This window comes from Hirundo rustica, chromosome W (genome assembly GCF_015227805.2).
Source record: "Hirundo rustica isolate bHirRus1 chromosome W, bHirRus1.pri.v3, whole genome shotgun sequence".
NCBI lineage: Eukaryota > Metazoa > Chordata > Aves > Passeriformes > Hirundinidae > Hirundo > Hirundo rustica.
In genome coordinates, this window is record NC_053487.1 from 3,910,572 (window position 1) to 3,929,117 (window position 18,546).

General features: G+C 41.8%; 1 protein-coding gene across 3 annotated transcripts in view; it reads right to left on the reverse strand.

Moving 5' to 3' along the window:
- LOC120764898 (ubiquitin-associated protein 1-like) overlaps positions 1-16,256 on the reverse strand; it is an 80,292-nt gene extending 64,036 nt beyond the window's left edge. The window contains exon 1 of one of the 3 annotated variants that reach the window (XM_040089022.1): positions 16,114-16,256. The gene's annotated coding sequence lies outside the window, so the exon portion shown is untranslated. Of the gene's footprint in view, positions 1-2,586; positions 2,728-16,113 lie in introns of those variants that run through there. The other 2 variants (XM_040089023.2, XM_058423895.1) reach the window with 2 other exon arrangements.
- Positions 16,257-18,546: the final 2,290 nt, after the last annotated feature.

An 18,546-nucleotide genomic window follows, 5' to 3' on the forward strand; every position in this document is an offset into this window, starting at 1 on the left:
TTACAATAGAGAGAGAAGATTGTCCCATACGTGTACATCAATACCCCATATCTTCAGAAGGACGGGAAGGTTTGAAGCCAGTAATAGAAGGACTAATAAAGGACGGGACATTAGAACCTTGCATGTCTCCCCATAATACCCCTATTCTCCCAGTAAAGAAGCCCGATGGGAGTTATAGACTAGTACAAGATTTAAGGGAGGTTAACAAAAGAACTCGGTCTCGTTATCCAGTGGTACCCAATCCCTATACACGTCTAAGTAAAGTTCCACCCCAGCATCAGTGGTTTAGTGTAGTGGATCTTAAAGATGCTTTTTGGGCCTGTCCACTAGCCAAGGAGAGCCGAGATATCTTTGCCTTTGAATGGGAGGATCCAAAAACTGGAAGAAAGCAGCAATTAAGATGGAAGAAATTACCGCAGGGGTTCATGGAGTCTCCAAACTTATTTGGGCAAGCTTTAGAAAAAATACTACAAGCCTTCTCCACTCCTCCTAGAATACAAATTATCCAATATGTGGATGATCTTTTACTATCTGGGGAAGTTGAAGTTGAAGTTAGAGAAGCTACAATAAAGCTTTTAAATTTTCTTGGAGAAAAAGGATTAAGGGTATCAAAAGGGAAACTGCAATTTGTAGAACCAGAGGTAAAATATCTTGGACACTTGATAAGTAAGGGTAGTCGAAGGCTCAATCCAGAGAGAATTGCAGGAATTTTATCCCTTCCACCTCCCTCTTCAAAGAGGGAAATCAGAAAACTACTTGGATTATTGGGATATTGTAGATTATGGATTGAGGGATACACACAGGCAGTAAAATTTTTTTATGAGAAATTGACAGAGGGAGATAATATAAAATGGACCAAGGAAGATGATGATAAATTAGAAAAATTGAAGTTAAAACTAGCCTCAATACCAGCTTTAAGCTTACCTTCACTAGAAAAACCCTTTCATCTGTATGTGAATGTAGAAAAGGGGGTAGCTCATGGAGTTCTGGTCCAGGAGTGGGGAGGAGTAAAGAGACCAGTAGCTTATTTATCAAAGATGTTAGACCCAGTGAGCCATGGCTGGCCAGTATGTATTCAAGCTATAGCTGCTACTGCAATCCTGGTAGAAGAAAGTTGTAAACTTACTTTTGGAGGTAAACTAATTGTGTGCACACCTCATGCGGTTCGAAATGTGTTAAATCAGAAAGCTGAAAAATGGTTGACAGACTCTAGAATATTAAAATATGAAGCAATCTTGATAGACAGTGATGATCTGACATTAGAAGTAAACAGGAGTTTAAATCCAGCTCAATTCTTATATGGAGAACCATCAGATAACCTAATACATAATTGTTTAGAAATTATCCAATACCAAACAAAAGTTCGGGGGGATCTTGAAGAACAAGCCCTTTCAGAAGGGGAAATAATCTATGTGGATGGTTCCTCCAGATGTCTACAAGGAAAAAGAATGTCAGGTTATGCAGTAGTTGATGGAAAAAACATGCAAACTATTGAAAAAGAAAAATTACCTTCAAACCGGTCAGCTCAAACTTGTGAATTATATGCTCTAAAAAAGGCACTGGAATATTTAGCACACAAGAAAGGAACTATATATACTGATTCGAGGTATGCTTTTGGAGTAGTACATACTTCTGGAAAAATTTGGGAAGAAAGAGGATTACTTAACTCAAGAGGAAAAGGATTAGTACATGAAGGACTCATTTTAGAGATTTTAGAGGCATTAAAACTACCTGAAGAAATAGCTATAGTACACATTAAGGGACACCAAAGAGGAGTGACCCCAGAAATAAGAGGAAATGATTTAGCAGATCAGGAAGCTAAGGATGCAGCAGAAAATGGAGCTGAAAGAGTCATGTTAATATTAACTCCAAATGAGGAAAAATTGGAAATCCCAAAGTTTAGTGAAGCAGAGAAAAAAGAATTAAACAAGATAGGAGGAGAACAGGCTGAATCGGGGAAATGGAAACTTCCTGATGGAAGACAATTACTTAATAAAATACTGGCTAGAAAAATATTAGAGGATATGCATCAGAAAACCCACTGGGGTACTGAGGCCTTGTGTGATCATTTTTTAAGGAACTATGGATGCATCGGGATTTTTGGAGTAGCAAAGCAAGTAACTAAAAAATGTATAACTTGCCAAAGGATAAACAAAAAGGTAATGAGAAAAACAACATTAGGAGGTTGTGAGTTAGCTCTTCGACCATTTCAAAGTATCGAAGTAGATTTTACTGAACTTCCTCAAGTACAAAGATGGAAGTATTTATTAGTAATAACAGACCATCTAACTCATTGGGTAGAAGCAGTTCCCACTACCAAGGCCTCAGCCAACACGGTAAGTAAGACCCCTTTAGAACAGATTATTCCCAGATATGGAATGGTTAATAGAACAGACTCAGACAGAGGAACGCATTTTACGTCAAAAGTGTTACAACAAATAATTCAATCTTTAGGGATAAAATGGGAGCTGCATACCCCATGGCATCCACAGAGTTCTGGTTGTGTAGAAAGGATGAACCAGACTTTAAAGAGAACTTTGACCAAATTAATAGTTGAAACCCAAATGTCATGGGTACAATGCCTACCTTTGCCTTATTGAGGATCCGAACACAACCCAGGTCAGACAGCTGGTCTAATATTTCTTCCTTGTCTGATTCCCTGTTTCATTCAGCTCATCACCAGTGTAGTACAAGGCATGCAATTAGTGAACATTGACCAAAAGTTGCCTACAACAACAACACCACAAAGGATTATGGTGTTAAAGAAACAAAATAATATAGAAGACCCCTTCAAAGAAGTGAGATTGATTTGTGAAAAAAATGAGCGAATAATGAAGGCTAGAAAACAATGAATATTGCTCGAGCCAAATTAATTATAAAAAGAAAGAGGGAGGATTGTGAAAAGTGCATATTATATGGCTCTACACAAGATATTTACTATATGTGTTGTGTTGTGTTGGTTGTTGGTGTTGTATTAATGGTTTGATAGTATGGTAAATGTAGTTTTGTCGTTAAAATGTAGTTTTTATGTACCAACCACAGGAAAACGTAAATCTTTCAGAGAAAAAAGAATTTACTACATCCTTATCAGAAGAGACCAACTCCTCCTGTCTCTCTCAGCCTTGAGGATGCCATAGAGACTAAAGGAAAAAAAAATTATAATTACCAGAGACAATTCTTTGTTTGAATGGAATTTATACATCATGTATGAACTGTATGAATATTCAACAGGCTATTGTTTTTAAGAGATAATCCTTTGTTGTGATATATGTCCTAATGTTAATTCGTGTTAAATGTTATAATATGTAATTCATTCTCTGTAAATGTAATGATAACCATAAGGAGCAAGTTTTATTTCTAATCGAGTATACAATGGGTTAACTGTGACTAAAACAGCACGGGGGGACACAGGGAATTCTCTGTTGAAGATTACACGGAGGGACACAAAGAAGCTATGCCAGGAATTACACGAAAAGGGACACAAGAAAACTTCTGCTGGGAATCGTTAGAGGAGAACACAAAAGGATGGAAAAGGGAGATGGAGAACCCGGAGGACCAAACGATTACATCAGATCGATATCTTATCCATCCCCGCCCGACATTAACATCTCTACACCGTACCCAGACACAGCAATCACGACATTGTTCTCCAGCGCAAATCCATTCAACCGCACCAGAACCCGAACATGAATATCTAATGAAGCTGCCTCAGAAGAGGGAGTCTTAGGGTCCCGATTTTCTCTCAGCGAACCAATGTATAAAAATCAGCAGCCCCAGACCAAAATGTGAACTGAGGGGGTGACAGACTGACAGAGTGTGTTACCGTGTTCACCCGGTGCCGAAACCCCGGGGTTCGATGCTGTCCCTTTTAATTGTGGCTATCAGAGACTGTTATTTTGTCTCAAAATAAAATTCTAAATTTTGATTTACTGAATTTGGTCTATCGTATTTATTACATTTGTTAACAGGGGTCCTTCTCCAGAGCTTGTGGCTCGGGAAGGCACCCAGACGTCTGTAACTTTGTTTTTATTGTCTCGTATTGTCCTAACTCTAAAATTGTTCAATTTTTTACTCTGTAATAAATACGATAGACCAAATTCTATAAATCAAAATTTTAGAATTTTATTGAGAGACAAAATAACAGTCTCTGATAGCCACAATTAAAAGGACAGCGTCAAGCCCGGGATTGGCACTGGGTGAACGCGGTAACACACTCAGTCAGTATGTCACCCCCCAAGTTCACATTTCTGGTTTGGAGCTGTCTCTTTTTATACACTGGATCGCTGAGAGAAAATCGGGACTCCGAGGTTCTCTCTTCCGAGGCAGCCTCATTAGATATTCATGTTCGGGTTCTGATGTTTTGAATGGATTTGCCCGGGAAGACAATGTCTTTGATTGTTGTGTCCAGGTGCGGTGTAGAGATGTTAATGTCGGGAGGAGACGGATGGGATATCGATCTGATGTAATCATTTGGTTCTCCGGGTTCTCCATCTCCCTTTTCCATTGTCTTTGTTCTCCTTTTAACGATTCCCGGCAGAGGTATCCTCGTGTCCCTTTTTGTGTAATTCTTAGCATAGTTTCTCGTGTCCCTCCTGTGTAATCTCTGGCAAAAGAAATTCCTTGTACCCCTCTCCATGCAGCTTTCGTCTCAGTTAACCCGTAGTATATCTGATTAGAAGTAAAACTTATATTTACAGGGGGTGAATTACATCTTATATCTTTTAACACGAATTAACTTTAGGACATATATCACATACTCTAATTCTATTTTTATAACCATCTTATTTACTATTAAACTTTTAAAATTTTAAAACAAGTGATTGGTGTTTTTCACACAAAGTAATGTTGTCTAATAAAAACCCGGCATGAATAGTTGTTTGGGAGATGAATATCCCAAAGATCTCTGTCCACAAGATTACTGGTTGAAACCAGCCTGAATATTCATCTGGGAGATGTGTATTCCAGAGGATTTTTACCGGAACCAGCATAAATATTCTAGGAGATGTGTATTCCAGGGGATTTTTACCAGAACCAGCATAATATCCATCTGAGAGATGTGTATTCCAGGGAATCTTTTACTGGAACCTACATGAATATTTGTCTGGAAGGACTGCATCCTAAAGAAACTTTACGATAAAGGGAGAGACATGTCTCAACATGTAAGACAAGACCACCGAAAAGAAGGGACCCATCGAAAAGGATTGAGAGAGTATAAAAGGAACACTCTGATAATTGTATTTCGTGAAACACAGTGAAGCCTGTCTCACCCGGTACTGTTCACCTGGCACAGTACTGATTTTTGCTTGTGGGGTTTTTTCTTTTTTTTCCTTTTCTCTTGATTGTATTTTACTATGGAATAAATTCTTTATATTAATCAAATTGGCTATTTATAACATAAGCATTCCATTATTGCTACACAATTGAAGTCTCTGAGACTGACAGTAAAAAACTGATCAGTCTGCTACAGTACAAAATGGATTCTGTTTTCATTTACTGCAAACTCCAAATGGATGACATCACCCCAAAATCTACAGCAACTGCTTCTGCTTTGTACTTCTAACAATTCTGCAAACAAGCGCAGTCATCTGCATGGAGATACTCCCCTTTCATAAGGCACAGTGATATCGAGCCACTGATAATAGCTCTTTGGATAGTCATTGTACAACTATATTTGACACATTACAACTACACCTCCTGCAGAAAAAAAAAAAAAAAAAAAAAAAAGCAAACATCACTATGACCAGTCTTAACAGAAAAAAAAAAAAGTTTTAAATTGTTGGGGGTTGGGTTTCTTTCTTTTTTACTTATACAGTTTTTTCCCATAGGTTGCTAGGAAACTAACTATTGGGTACTTAAGAAAAACAAAAGAAGTGGCTAAGGTGGGGAGAGGACTGTAGCATCTGGCTTCATTTTTTTTTTTTTTTTTCCCCTCTGGGAGTTTCTCTCCCAGAGGGAAGATACCGCGAGTTTGGGGGGCAGGTAAAGGACGGAGTTGGGAGCAGCTGCTCTCTTGCTTTTGGAGGAGGATGGCGAGTTGCTGCTTGGGGAAAGGAATTTCGCTACCACCGCTATACCCCAGCCAGGAGCTGCCTTTCTTCTGCTGCTGGGCCCTGCAACCCCTTGCCCTGCCGGGACGTCCCGCAGTTCCAGCTATCGCCACGGAGTTTCTTACACATCTCGTCCACCGCCCCGGGATTTCTGATCATACCTGCCGTTCCAGCTTGCTGCTTCCGAGAGTCCTGCTAGGGCACTGGAATCGACAGCCCCAAGGGGTTTGTGAAGTGAAGGCTCTCTTCCATCCCTTCCCGTCTCAGACAAAGCTGCCACTGCCACGTGCTCCCCGAGCCCGCGCCGGAGCGCCCCCTGCAGCCACCTGGGGATCATTGCACCTGCCATGTCCACCGGGAGCCTGCCAGCGCTCCCTGCCAGCTCTGACCATCACTACACCAAAGGGGAAATTGCCCGCAGCCGAGAAGGCTGTCACTAGGTTTCTGGTTCTGTTTGTTGTTAATGCTGTGGTTGTTGTTGTTTTGTTTGCCTTGTTATACATACTAGTAAAGAACTATTATTCCCATTCTCATATCTTTTTGCCTGAGAGCCCCTTAATTTCAAAATTATAATAATTTGGAGGGAGGGAGTTTATATTCTCCATTCCACGGGAGGATCCTGCCTTCCCTAGCAGACACCTGTCTTTCAAACCTAGACATAAATACATCTACTGCAATCCAGGAGATAAAGTACATTAAGGTTCTTGGTGTATTTTAAGATCAACAAGAAAAAACTAGACCTTCCTTGAAGCAAACGCTGGTAGGAAGTTTCCATTCCGTTTTCAGTATTTGCTGGTTAAAACAAATTTAATGATGTCTTCATTTTAAGAGATATAAGTGGTCACCTTACATTTAACCAAATGCAGAGTAGGGGTTACACTGACAACAGTGGAGGGTAGAAGGGATGAGATCTCTGCAGCATAGACACTCCATGGATCAAAAACCCAAGCAACTGTAACAAGAGATCTAAATTTGAAGGACAGTCCATAACATCAAACTAATTCAGTTATTTCCAATGCAATGACTGAGGAGCAGAAGGACAAGAATCAATAAAACAGCAGTTTTAAAAACATTTCCAGAATACATGAGTAGGAAAGACATAGAGAAAAGAGCCACTGAAGAGTAGGTCTGCATGCAGATTATTGGATTACAAGACAACACTAGCAATGGCAATAACATCCATATATAGGACTTTACATGCAGATGTTGGATAGCATCTTCCTAGCAGTGACAAACATTAGGAAAAATTGATTCTTCAAATTGTGCCATTGCTTAGCATGACATAATGGGCAACTAGACCTGCTTCAGTACATATCAGTCAATAGGAAGTTAAAGCAGAAGACAGCCCTTCCAAACACTCTCAGAGAACCATGGCATCGCTCACTCTCTTGTTCCATATGGATTCATTACATTAATGTTATACACCTGTGGTTATGCAGCTATCTTCATGTCATGTCCCACTTTGGTCATACTGTCTCTCACAGGATTTTTCTGGACAAACTGTCTAGCACACAACTGGATAAACACACAATGTGATGAGTGAGCAACTGGCTCACAGGTCAGGCACAAAGGGTTTCAGTGAATGGGTTGACATCAGACTGGTGACCTGTCACTAGTGGAGTTCCACAGGGCTCTATTTTAGGCCCTGTGCTCTTCAACATCTTCAAAAATTACTTGGACACAGGACTGGAAGGTATACTAAGCAAGTTTGCAGACGATACAAAACTCGGAGGAGCTGTTGGCTCCCTCAAAGGCAGGGAGGCCCTGCAGAGAGACCATGACAAATTAGAGGGCTGAGCAATCACAAACTATATGAAAATCAACAATGGAAAGTGCTGGATTCTGCACCTGGGATGAGACAACCCTGGATGTATGGACAGACTGGGGAATGAAATGCTGGAAAACAGTGCCATGGAAAGGGACCTGGGGGTCCTGGTCAATGGCAAGTTGAATATGAGCCAGCAGTGCCCTGGCAGCCAGGAGGGCCAACTATGTCCTGGGGTGCATCAGGCACAGCATCACCAGCTGGTTGAGGGGGGTGATTGTCCTGCTCTGCACTGGTGAAGCATCACCTTGAATATCATGAGCAGTTTTGGCTACCACAATATAAGAAAGGTATTAAACTATTAGAGAGCATCCAAAGGAGGGCTGTGAAGATGGTGAAGGGCCTTGAGAGGAAGACGTATGAGGAGCGGCTGAGGGGAGACATTGCAGTCTACAACTTCCTTGTGAGGGGATGAGGAGGGGCAGACAGTGATCTCTTCTCTCTGGTGCCCAGTGACAGGACCTGAGGGAATGGCCTGAAGTTTTCTGGGGAGGTTTAGGTAGGATATAAGAAAAAGGTTCTTGACCGAGAGAGTAGCTGGGCACTAGAACAGGCTCCCCAGGGAAGTGGTCACAGCACCAAGCCTGACAGACTTCAAGAAGTGGTTGGACAACTCTCAGGCACAGGGTGTGACTCTCAGGATGGTCCTGTGCCGGGCTGGGAGTTGGATTTGATGATCTTTTTGGGTTCCTTCCAACTCAGCATATTCTGTGATTCTGTGATTAAAGACACTGCACTTGCTAAAAGCACATACTATTTGGGCTGGTTAAAGATTTAAGGCTCTTAACTGATAATAGACAGCTCTATTCCTCCTTCAAGATCCTGATGGTATATTTGAGACATAAGTTCATTTGCCATACATTTCATCCAAAAATTAGGGAAAACACTACAAGGGTGAGAAAACACAGTACACTAATGCACCAGTTTTTCAATCACTGAATGATTTACCAGCCATATAAGTTTCCACACAAGCCTCTAGAACTACAGGTTTCACAGGCAAAAACATAAGAAAATAAAAAATTACTTATAGACAGCCCAGTGGTCAAGGCAGATCAGTGCAAGCCTTTTCTTTGGCCAGAGACTGATGTGTCGAACAAGAGTTTAGAAGATGCACCTATTCTAAATTCCCATTTAACTGTTGCAGCAAATGGGTGACATTTTTAAAATGGTCCCTTTCCAAAATGACAGCCCTGTCACAAGAGAAAAAGCACCTGCAACTAACATCTAAGGTTGACCTGACTTCCAAACTCAACATATAAAGAGATAACACCAGTTCTGTCAAATCCAAGAACAGATGTGGGTTTAGTGTAGTCCCTACTATTGACTGCTACCCAAGTTACTTAAAGATCATCTAAACAGATAAGCGGAAAAGATAAAAGAGTTTACATCTTGTTTTGGCCTCGAGATCACCTTCACTAATGTAGAAGCTACATCAGCACCAAGAAAAGGGTGTCATGGTTTAACCCCAACTGGGAACAAGAGTACCACAGCCGCTTGCTCACTTCCACCCCACCCTAGTGGGAAAGGGAGAGGAATTAGAAAAAAAAAATAAAACTCATGGGTTGAGATAAGAACAGTTTAATAATGGAAACAAAGTAAAGTTTAAAATTATAATAATATTAATAAAAAGGGGGAGGAAAGTGAAAGATAAACCCCAAGAAAAATGACGGATGCACAATTGCTCTTTATCCACTGACTGATATACAGACCATCCCCAAACATCAATCGGCCCCCTTTTGGGTAAATGCCTGTAGTGAGTTGACCCTGGCTGGACGCCAGGCACCCACCAAAGCTGCTCTCCCACTCCCCTCCACACTAGGACAGGGGAGAGAAAATATAACTAAGGATTCATGAGTTAAGGACCAGGAGGTCCCCAAATACCATCATGGGCAAAACAGGCCCTAATTAGAAATATTAATTGAATTTATTGCTAACAGAATCAGAGCAGGATAATAAAAAGCAAAATAAACTCTTAAAAACACCTTCTCTCTACCCCTCCCTCCTTCTCAGCTCTACCTCCTCCCCAAGCAGCAGAGGGAGACAGGGAATGGGAGTTATGGTCAGTTAATCACCCGTTGTTTCTCCGACTGCTCAAGGAGAGGAGTCCTTCCTCTGCTCCACCGTGGGGTCCCTCCCATGGTAGATGGTTCTCTGCAAACTTCTCCAACATGAGTCCATCCCACAAGCAACAGTCCAAACTGCTGCGGCATGGGTCGCAATCCTTCAAGGACAGGCTGCTCCATCATGGGCCCCTCTCTCTACAAGCCTCCCACAGGGTCACAGGCTCCTCTCAGGCATCCCCCTGCTCTGGCATGGGTCTCCTCTATGGGCTGCAGGTGGATCTCTGCATCCCCATGGATCTCCATGGGCTACAGGGGCACAGCTGCCTGACCATGGGCTGCACCATGGGCTGCACAGGAATCCCAGCTCTGGCACCTGGAGCAGCTCCCACCCTTCCTTCTCCACTGACTTGGTGTCTGCAGAGTTGTTCCTCTCACATGTTCTCACCCTGCTCTTCTTTGTCTGCAATTACAACTGCACAATCACTTTTTTTTTCTTTGTTCTTAAATATGTTATCCCAGAGTCCTTACCACCATTTCTAATTGGCCCAGCCTTGGACAGCAGCATGTCTGTCTTTGGAGCCGCCAGGGATTGGCTCTGCTGGATGTGGAGGAAGCTTCTGGCAGCTTCTCACAGAAGCCACCCCTGCAGCCCCTCCACTACCAAAGCTTGGCCATGCAAACCCAATACATTTCCCCAGTTTATATACTGGGTATGATGTTTTAAGGAATGGAACATCCCTTTTGCCAGTTCAGATCAGCTGTCCCAGCTGTGTTCCCTGCCAGCTCTTTGCTCTTTGCGCAGCTCCATCCTGGCAGAGCATGAGACACTGAAAAGCCCTTGACTCAGGGTAAGCCCTGCTCAGCAACAGCCAGAACATGTGTATTATTAGCATTATTCCCATACTGAATCCAAATGATGCCTTCTGATAATGGCCCAGCCATTAAAACCAGGTGGGGCAGTGTTTCTTATCTCTTTCACCACCCCTCCATGCTCCAGGGGGACATCTTCTGATAATGGGCCATTAGGGCCCACCAATGGCATGACACATTCCATCATCCCATTGTGAGATGCTCCACCCAGTGGGGGGGGGAGCCAACTGTTCCTAGCTAGAGAAAAACTGGGACTGAAGGACACAAGGTATCCTGGTTTTCCACTGGATGCCCAGAGGAAAACCAAACCCATCTTGCCACTACTGGACTTTCTACAGGACCATCTCTACTCCACAGAACCTCATCTGTTACTCCAGGAGGACTTATTTGGACTGCTTCCAACACCCTGACCACCAGGATGCCAGGTCATATCCCTGACTCTGTCAGGGTTTTTTCCAGGATTTTTGTTTGCTTCCTTGCTTGTTTTTTTGGCGGTTTTTTTTTGTTTTGTTTTTTTTTGGTTGTTTTTTTTTTTTTGTACTACTACATTTGTGCTTTCCTTTTTTTTTTTTTTAATATTCCTAGTAAAGAACTGTTACTCCTATTCCCATATCTTTTCCTGAAAGCCCCTAATTGCAGAATTATAATGATTTGGAGGGAAGGGGGTTTACATTCTCCATTCCAAGGGGGGCTCTAGCTTTCCCTGGCAGACAACTGTCTTTCGAAACCAAGACAATGAGTCAAATGTTTAACAATACTTTAACAATTTAGAGTGCTTATAAACTAGGAATCTAGTTTTAATTTAGAGCTCAGAACTGATGAAACAAATCAAGTTAAACAAAAAAACATACTCTGTCTAGATTAAGCATGCTGCTAACACTTAGCATAACTGGTCATAGGCATACTCTTAGAAATCCAATGTCAAAAACACAGGGAACAAACCTCACCAGTCATTTCAGTCATGACTTCATCTGCTGCTAGCCTAGAGATGCCAAATGGTGCAAGCACAAATAAATACATTAGAAAATGGCTTAAAATAAATCTTTCACATTATCTAGTAGATAATTATCATGAATGCTGATCTTCAGCAACAGAAACCAGACTAACCAGGAGCTCTCAACTCTTTACCAGCTTCCATGAAAACATCTAGCAATAGCTAAGTAGTTTAAGTATATTCAGACCATCTTCCAGCTGAAGAGCTGACTGCTGCTTGTATAGGGCTTATGGTCTTCTGATATGCCCGCTTAAAATGTTACTCTGGTGTAAGAATTTCCAACACAAAATGCAGCTGAGAAAACATAAGCTCAGATTTTCCATTTTAACTCGGTTAGTTAAAAACTGTAACACTACTAATGCAACATTGGCATTTTGAATCAATCTGCTTTCTCTTCCTGAAAAGATTTAAACCAAAGTCAGAGAAATTATATTCTGCTTCCCCTTTTAAATACTTCCATGTTTCAAGTACATTGCAAGCTTAAAGGATTCCAAAAAGACCTTGTAGCCTTATGTCTTGGTTTGGGACAAATTTGGGAGAAAACTCTTGTATAGGATCTCTTTAAGGAAGCAAACTCACGTGGCTCTTCTCTCTAACTGGTCTGGAAAAAAAAACTAAAACCTTCTTTGGAGAAAAGTGGAAAAAACTATTTTACTAAACAAATGAAGTGCATACAAGTATAAAGAATGAATAGTATGAAACAATAAAACTTCTTTTCCTGAAGTGAGATGGCAAATTGAGAAAGTTTTTGCTGTGGGTGTAGCTTGGCTCTTTCTCAGTGTTTTCTCAGTTTTAGTCTCTCTGGCGCTGCTGGAAAATGCTGAGGTTTAGGCTTTGGTGGGCTGCAGGTGCAGCTTTTAGTGCTCTTATGGGTTTTTAGTTTAGAGCAGGTTTAAACAGTTTTAAGAAAAAGGGAAAAAAACAGTCTAGGGAACTTCTCTGCTTTAGCTAGCTGAAACTAACTAAAAGCAAAAAAAATCTTTGTCCTGCAGTTTCTCTAAGCTTCTGCTGAACACTCTGTCTACAGAAGAATGTGGAGGAGTCAGGCAGTTTTCTCAAAACAAACTCTGCGCTTTTCTTTGCTTTTAGAACTAGTCTTAAAGGCACAGGACTTAATATACAGCACAAACAGAACAGACGATTGGGGATACAGGCATCATAAAGTTACCCTAGGACATTCTACTCTTTGTATCTTTATATCGTTAATTTATTAAAACTAATATATATTCTAGCTCTACACACATACATCTATATAAAAATAATATGCAATATACAGCTACATACAGTGGTAGTACTATTTAGCACACAGTGATAATTACACACGGTTTTTACTTAACAATTAAATTTTTTTGGGGTACACATTGTGTGGTTCTATCTTTCTGCATTACTTACTATGTGCAGCTTGGTCTTTGAGCAAAGACAATCCTACGGATGGGATATTCTGTACTTGAAGCAGAATTGATTTAAACTGTCTTTTTTAACAAACTTTTTACATGTACTACTGGGACTTATCTTTATTTACTGTATGTAGGGACTTAGATTGGGCAGGGCTTGTTTTGTTGGTGGAATTTTGGGTGTTAATTAACTAGGTGGCTTTTGTTAGATGCTGGTTTTAGTTCCCAAAGAAGGGAAAACAAACACAACCCCCCGCCCCCCCATTATCAAGTCTAGACATAGAAGCTGTTCTTTCAAAATTTCCCAACCACAGGAAAGACAATACTTCTTAACCTTAAAGAAAATGCCTTCCCTATTTGGAATTTGGGATTTGGAATAAATCTGATAATTAAGAGAGGGAAAAATCACAAGGCTCAGTTTCTCTTGGAGACCTCATACAAGACTATACTGACTGCAAAAGGTCATTAGGAACACAGAACATGAGGTTATTCAAACCAAGTCATGGGGTCACAGCATTGAGAGGAATTGACAGACTTGTCTTTACAAAGAAGCAGTGGGTCGGCTGGTAAATAAAACTAGCACTGAGATATAAAAGAAACAATGGGAAGGATTCCACTGATAGATGAATGGAAAAGAAGATATTTGCCTTTACAAACAAACTGTAGGTTTGTTGATAAATGGAATTGGATTTTGAAAGATGAAAGAAACAATGGGGAAAACCCATAAATTCCATAAGAATTAAAAATTAAAAGGGGGGGTTATACATTAAATGAGAATTTTAGGTATTAGGCATTCTGGGAAGTCTGTACCTCTCAAGTACCTCAGCAAATGGGGAAAGAGAGAGGGAAATGCAGCTGGGAAATTAAGATAAATAGGAGGCTGCATCCTCTAAAATTTGAGACCCCAGGGGAAATGCCCCATGGCCTCTTCCTTTATTCGAATAAAGTAAAAGGACTCCTCTGTTTCCTTTTTGGACATAAACCTCTGGTGTTTGTGGATTAATTTTCCTAACAGCATGAAGCAATGCACTTGCATACCAGAGAGGATTACCTACCTAAGTAGTTAACACACAACTGTGAGCTCACCCTTCTTTACCTTTTCTTCAAATAACTGTTTTTAAAAACCTCTTTCAGAGTTTTTCAATTACAGCTCCATTAGACCTTCTTTACACTGACATTGATCTGAATTGCATAGATCAGTTTTAAATAGATAGTCATGCCTTTAGGCATCCTTGTAAAATGACAGCTGAAGCTTTGGAATTTATGATTGAAAAGACTGGGAGTTATATTAGAAACAAAATGCCAGAGAAGGTTGGATAGCAATTTTGTCTAATAAGTAAAACTAAATTTCTCACAGATGAATTTATCAAAATATTCAACCCAGCACCAAGTGTAAAACACGTGAACAGGTTAATGCAAAAAACTTAGGATATAGACTGGAAATTGACAACAATATTCAATGTCCTGAATTATCAATCCCTAAAGTTTGTGGAAACAACACAAAATCATAAGCTTATACAATTAAAAAGGAGAATGACTAAGATGATAACTTTTGTGGCATTATAGCACTTTTGCCACCAGCACCAGCCAAAACAGCTCTGGCTGCCAGTGTGACAGAATTAGATGTAGTCTGCTGGATTGGTCCAGAAACCTGACTCCTGTTCTGTTAGAGATTTTTGTCTCTAGGATAAGTACTAGGCACTGCAAAACACCATGTAAACAATGGGGATGCAACTCTTCCATGTGGTTTTGATGATTTTTTTATCATTAATTTCTTTTTATCCATCAACATAAACTATACAGTAAGTCTCCCACCTAATCAGAGTACTCCTACAATAGTCTGAAAATTGAAGCTTAATTCACTAAAGAGAAACTAACATTTATTCATTCACATATCTTATACCTAGGATTTCCTTGGTTTTCCCTTTGAAGTTTCAAGTATTATAATAATGATGAGGAAAAAAAGAGAAAGGGGAATAAAACCCAAGAGAAACAAGTGCTGTACAGTTCAATTACTCACCACCCACTGACCCATGTCCAGCTGGTCCCTGAGCAGCGATTGGTGGCTCCCAGCCAACTCCCCCAGTTTATATACTTGGCATGACATTCTATGGAATGGAATATCCCTTTGGCCAGTTCAGATCAGCTGTCTTGGCCGTGCTCCCTCCCAGCTCCTTGTGCACCTGCCAGCTGGCAGAGCCAGAAACACTGAAAAGCCCTTGACTTAGGGTAAGCACCACTTAGCAACAACCAAAACATCAGTGTGTTATCAGCGTTATTCTCATATTGAATCCAAAACACAGCACGTAACAGCTACTGAGAAGAAAATTAACTCTATCCCAGCTGAAACCAGGATAGTCTAAAAAGTTTAAATCACCCAATTGCAACGGTGATCTAAAGTATCACTGAAACTTTTGAATCAGAGCTCTGCATGTATAAAAACCTGAAGCCAGTACAGTTGTGGTACTGCAATGTAACGCCATCCTGGCACACGGCCTTGAAGAAATCAGTCCAACTTTGATATGTTGTTACTATACATACCATCTCAGTCTCATTCCCTTCCCCACAGCTAGTACAGCACCTCCATTAAAGGGTACCTTCAAAAGCAATACTGAGAGGCCGTGAAGGCGGAGCAAGGCCATGAAGTAACGCAGTGCTCACAGGCTCGCTCCCCTCCACAGCCGGGGGAGCAGCCTCCAAACCTGCGAACCCCGGCTCCGAGAGACCAGCGGCCCTGCAGCCGCCCCGCCGGCACGTCACATCAGCTGAATCACGGTGAGGGCGCAGATGGTCCCTCGCGCCGGACAAGGAGAAGCGGCAGCGACGTTTAACCCGGCAGCGGGACGGAGGGCCCGAGGAGCAACCAGCTGCGCCCCCCACCCAGACCAGCATCTGCATTCCCTACCGGCCCGCTCGTTACCTGCGCGGCACCTGGCGGTTCCGGCTGTCCCCGCGGTCACTGCCCACCACCCGCAGGTACGAAACGCGCACCGTATCACCACCCTCAACCAGGAGAAGCCATGTTGTCCACCTACCCTCCACCTCGCCTCCCAACGACACGCTGACGTCACACCGCGAGGTCACCTACTCCCGCCGAGCCAATCAGGAGGTGCTCACAGTGACATCACCTCAGCGGAAGAGGGGTGGGGCGAGTATACTTTCATTTCCTTCTGCTCAGAGCGGAGTGGAGGTGTCTGGGTCTGTCTTTGTCTGTCCCGGCTCCGGTCTTGCCCGGGGGCTTCTCTAGCACTTTCTGCCTCTCTCGTAGCTGGGCACAGCGACAGACGACTCTGGGATGGATAAAGGTGGCGAGCCGGGCCCAAAGGGGGCATTTTGCCCCATACGTCTCAGCCTCTTCCCTTAGGAGAGATGGCTGCCTCAACACCTGCCCTTGGTCCCCTCACGAGGGGCTGCATGCCCGCCCAGCACAGCTGAAGAGGCATTCCTGCTGATGCCCTGGAGCATAGCACATTCCCCCAAGAGGAGCTTTGGCAGCAGGTTTTCAGTCTTTTGAGAAGGCCTTGGTATAGAATTAAGGTGTTTTGTCCAAAATGGAGGTGGTAGTTATGTGTGTGAAGGAGGATGTAGAGAGGAGCATTAATCATGGTAAATCACAACTGAAAACAGCTAAAGACTATTATTCCTTGGGCATTTTATCCTCAGGGGAAGCTGGAAAGCCTGATAGGTTCTTTTCTAGTTTTTTGGTTTTGTTTTGTTGGGTTTTTTTCAATTTGGCTTTTCGCAGCACTCTTGTCTTTGAGGTTTGTTAGGTAAAGACACCAAAAAAAAAAAAGGCATAAAAGAAATGCCATATTTTTCAGGAAAACAGAATGTTTACTGATTTCGTGTGACTTGAGACACCAGATGACTTATTGAAGAAATATGGGTATTGATCTAGTATCGATACCCAACTGTGACGGACAAAAACTCTCTAACAGTTTAAAGTTAGAAAGTGTATGTTTATTACAGCTGGGCAGCACAGCGGGATATTTCCCTAACTTGCACTGCGAAATTCACAGGTAATTACAAAGCCTTTTATTTACAAAAGTGTTGAATACTCAAAATACAAATGCATATTCATACCCCTGTCACCTCCCATTTCTCGCTTCATATGCTAATTGGCAAAAAGGCTATTAAGCATGCGTACTTTGTCTCCTAAAATGAGTCGGGGGTCTATTCTGGGAGGGGTCATCCAAAATGAGGAAGTAAGATGAGTCTTCCTCATCCTGACCTTTCTACCCTTTTCAATGCATTCATGACAAATGAATCCTTGGTAGAACTTATAGTTTCCTGTGTTCAACAGGTCATTTAAGCAGGAAATCTGCAGCTATCTTATGTCCTATTTACCACATTTTGTTTTTCATTACAAGGACAACTACATAAACATAAACCTGACAAGCAATGAGTTACTAAATCCGGGATAGCTTATCTAAGATCCGGCTTCTGTTAACTGTGAACAAAGCTTGCCTATCTACTTCAGCTAATTCAGCAACTTATTATCTTAACTTTCCTAAAATCCCTAATTCTTCAAATTTAATGTCTCACAGAGGGTTTTAAGTGGTCAGGAGCTGGCTTTCTTTTCAGTCTGCCTGTATATCATTCCTTTCCCCCCCCCCTTTCTTTTCTCTACATTGTTACTCATTGGTGATCATTTGGTTTTGGTTACTCTTAATTTTTGCCTCTATAAGCATAGGAAAAAGTTTGTGAGCCATGTGAACATAAGGAAAAGCACACATCCATCCACATCAGTTTTAAGGCAGCATAATCATACAAATATTTGCCCTTTATTTCCCTTATAATAAGGGAGTTTCTTGTGGAGAAGAGTACCTCAACATTTGACTAAGCACCTTATTGTGCACTGGTCTCCTGTATTCACTTAGAGAAGCCAGGTGATAAAGCCAAGCTAGTTAAAAGGGTCTCTTTAAGGGAAACCTGGGATGAAGTTTTGCAAAGTGAAGCCAGTGCCAGGCATTATTTCCTCTGGTCTAGTGGTGAAAGGGGAGGAGGAGGTATTTTATGCTTGTTGTATGGAAAATCACGCTATGAAAAGCCAGTGTCCATAAAGGAGACAGAGAAGTCCTTCAACTTTATTCAAATAAAGGGAGAGACCACTGGGGCATACACCTGTGGGGTTTTCTCTCTCAGGGTTTTGGAGGGCGCAGCCTCCTTTTATCCTAACTCCTGGCTGCATTTTGCCCTCTTCCTTTCCCTGCTGGCTGAGGTACTAGGAAGGTACAGCCTTCCTGATCTGCCTACCCCATATCCCCCCTTGAACCTACTGTTTTACCTCAAAGTTCAGAAGTTCAGCCTTGTGCAAACTCCACTTGACTGCTTCAGGAGCCAAGCTGTCTGG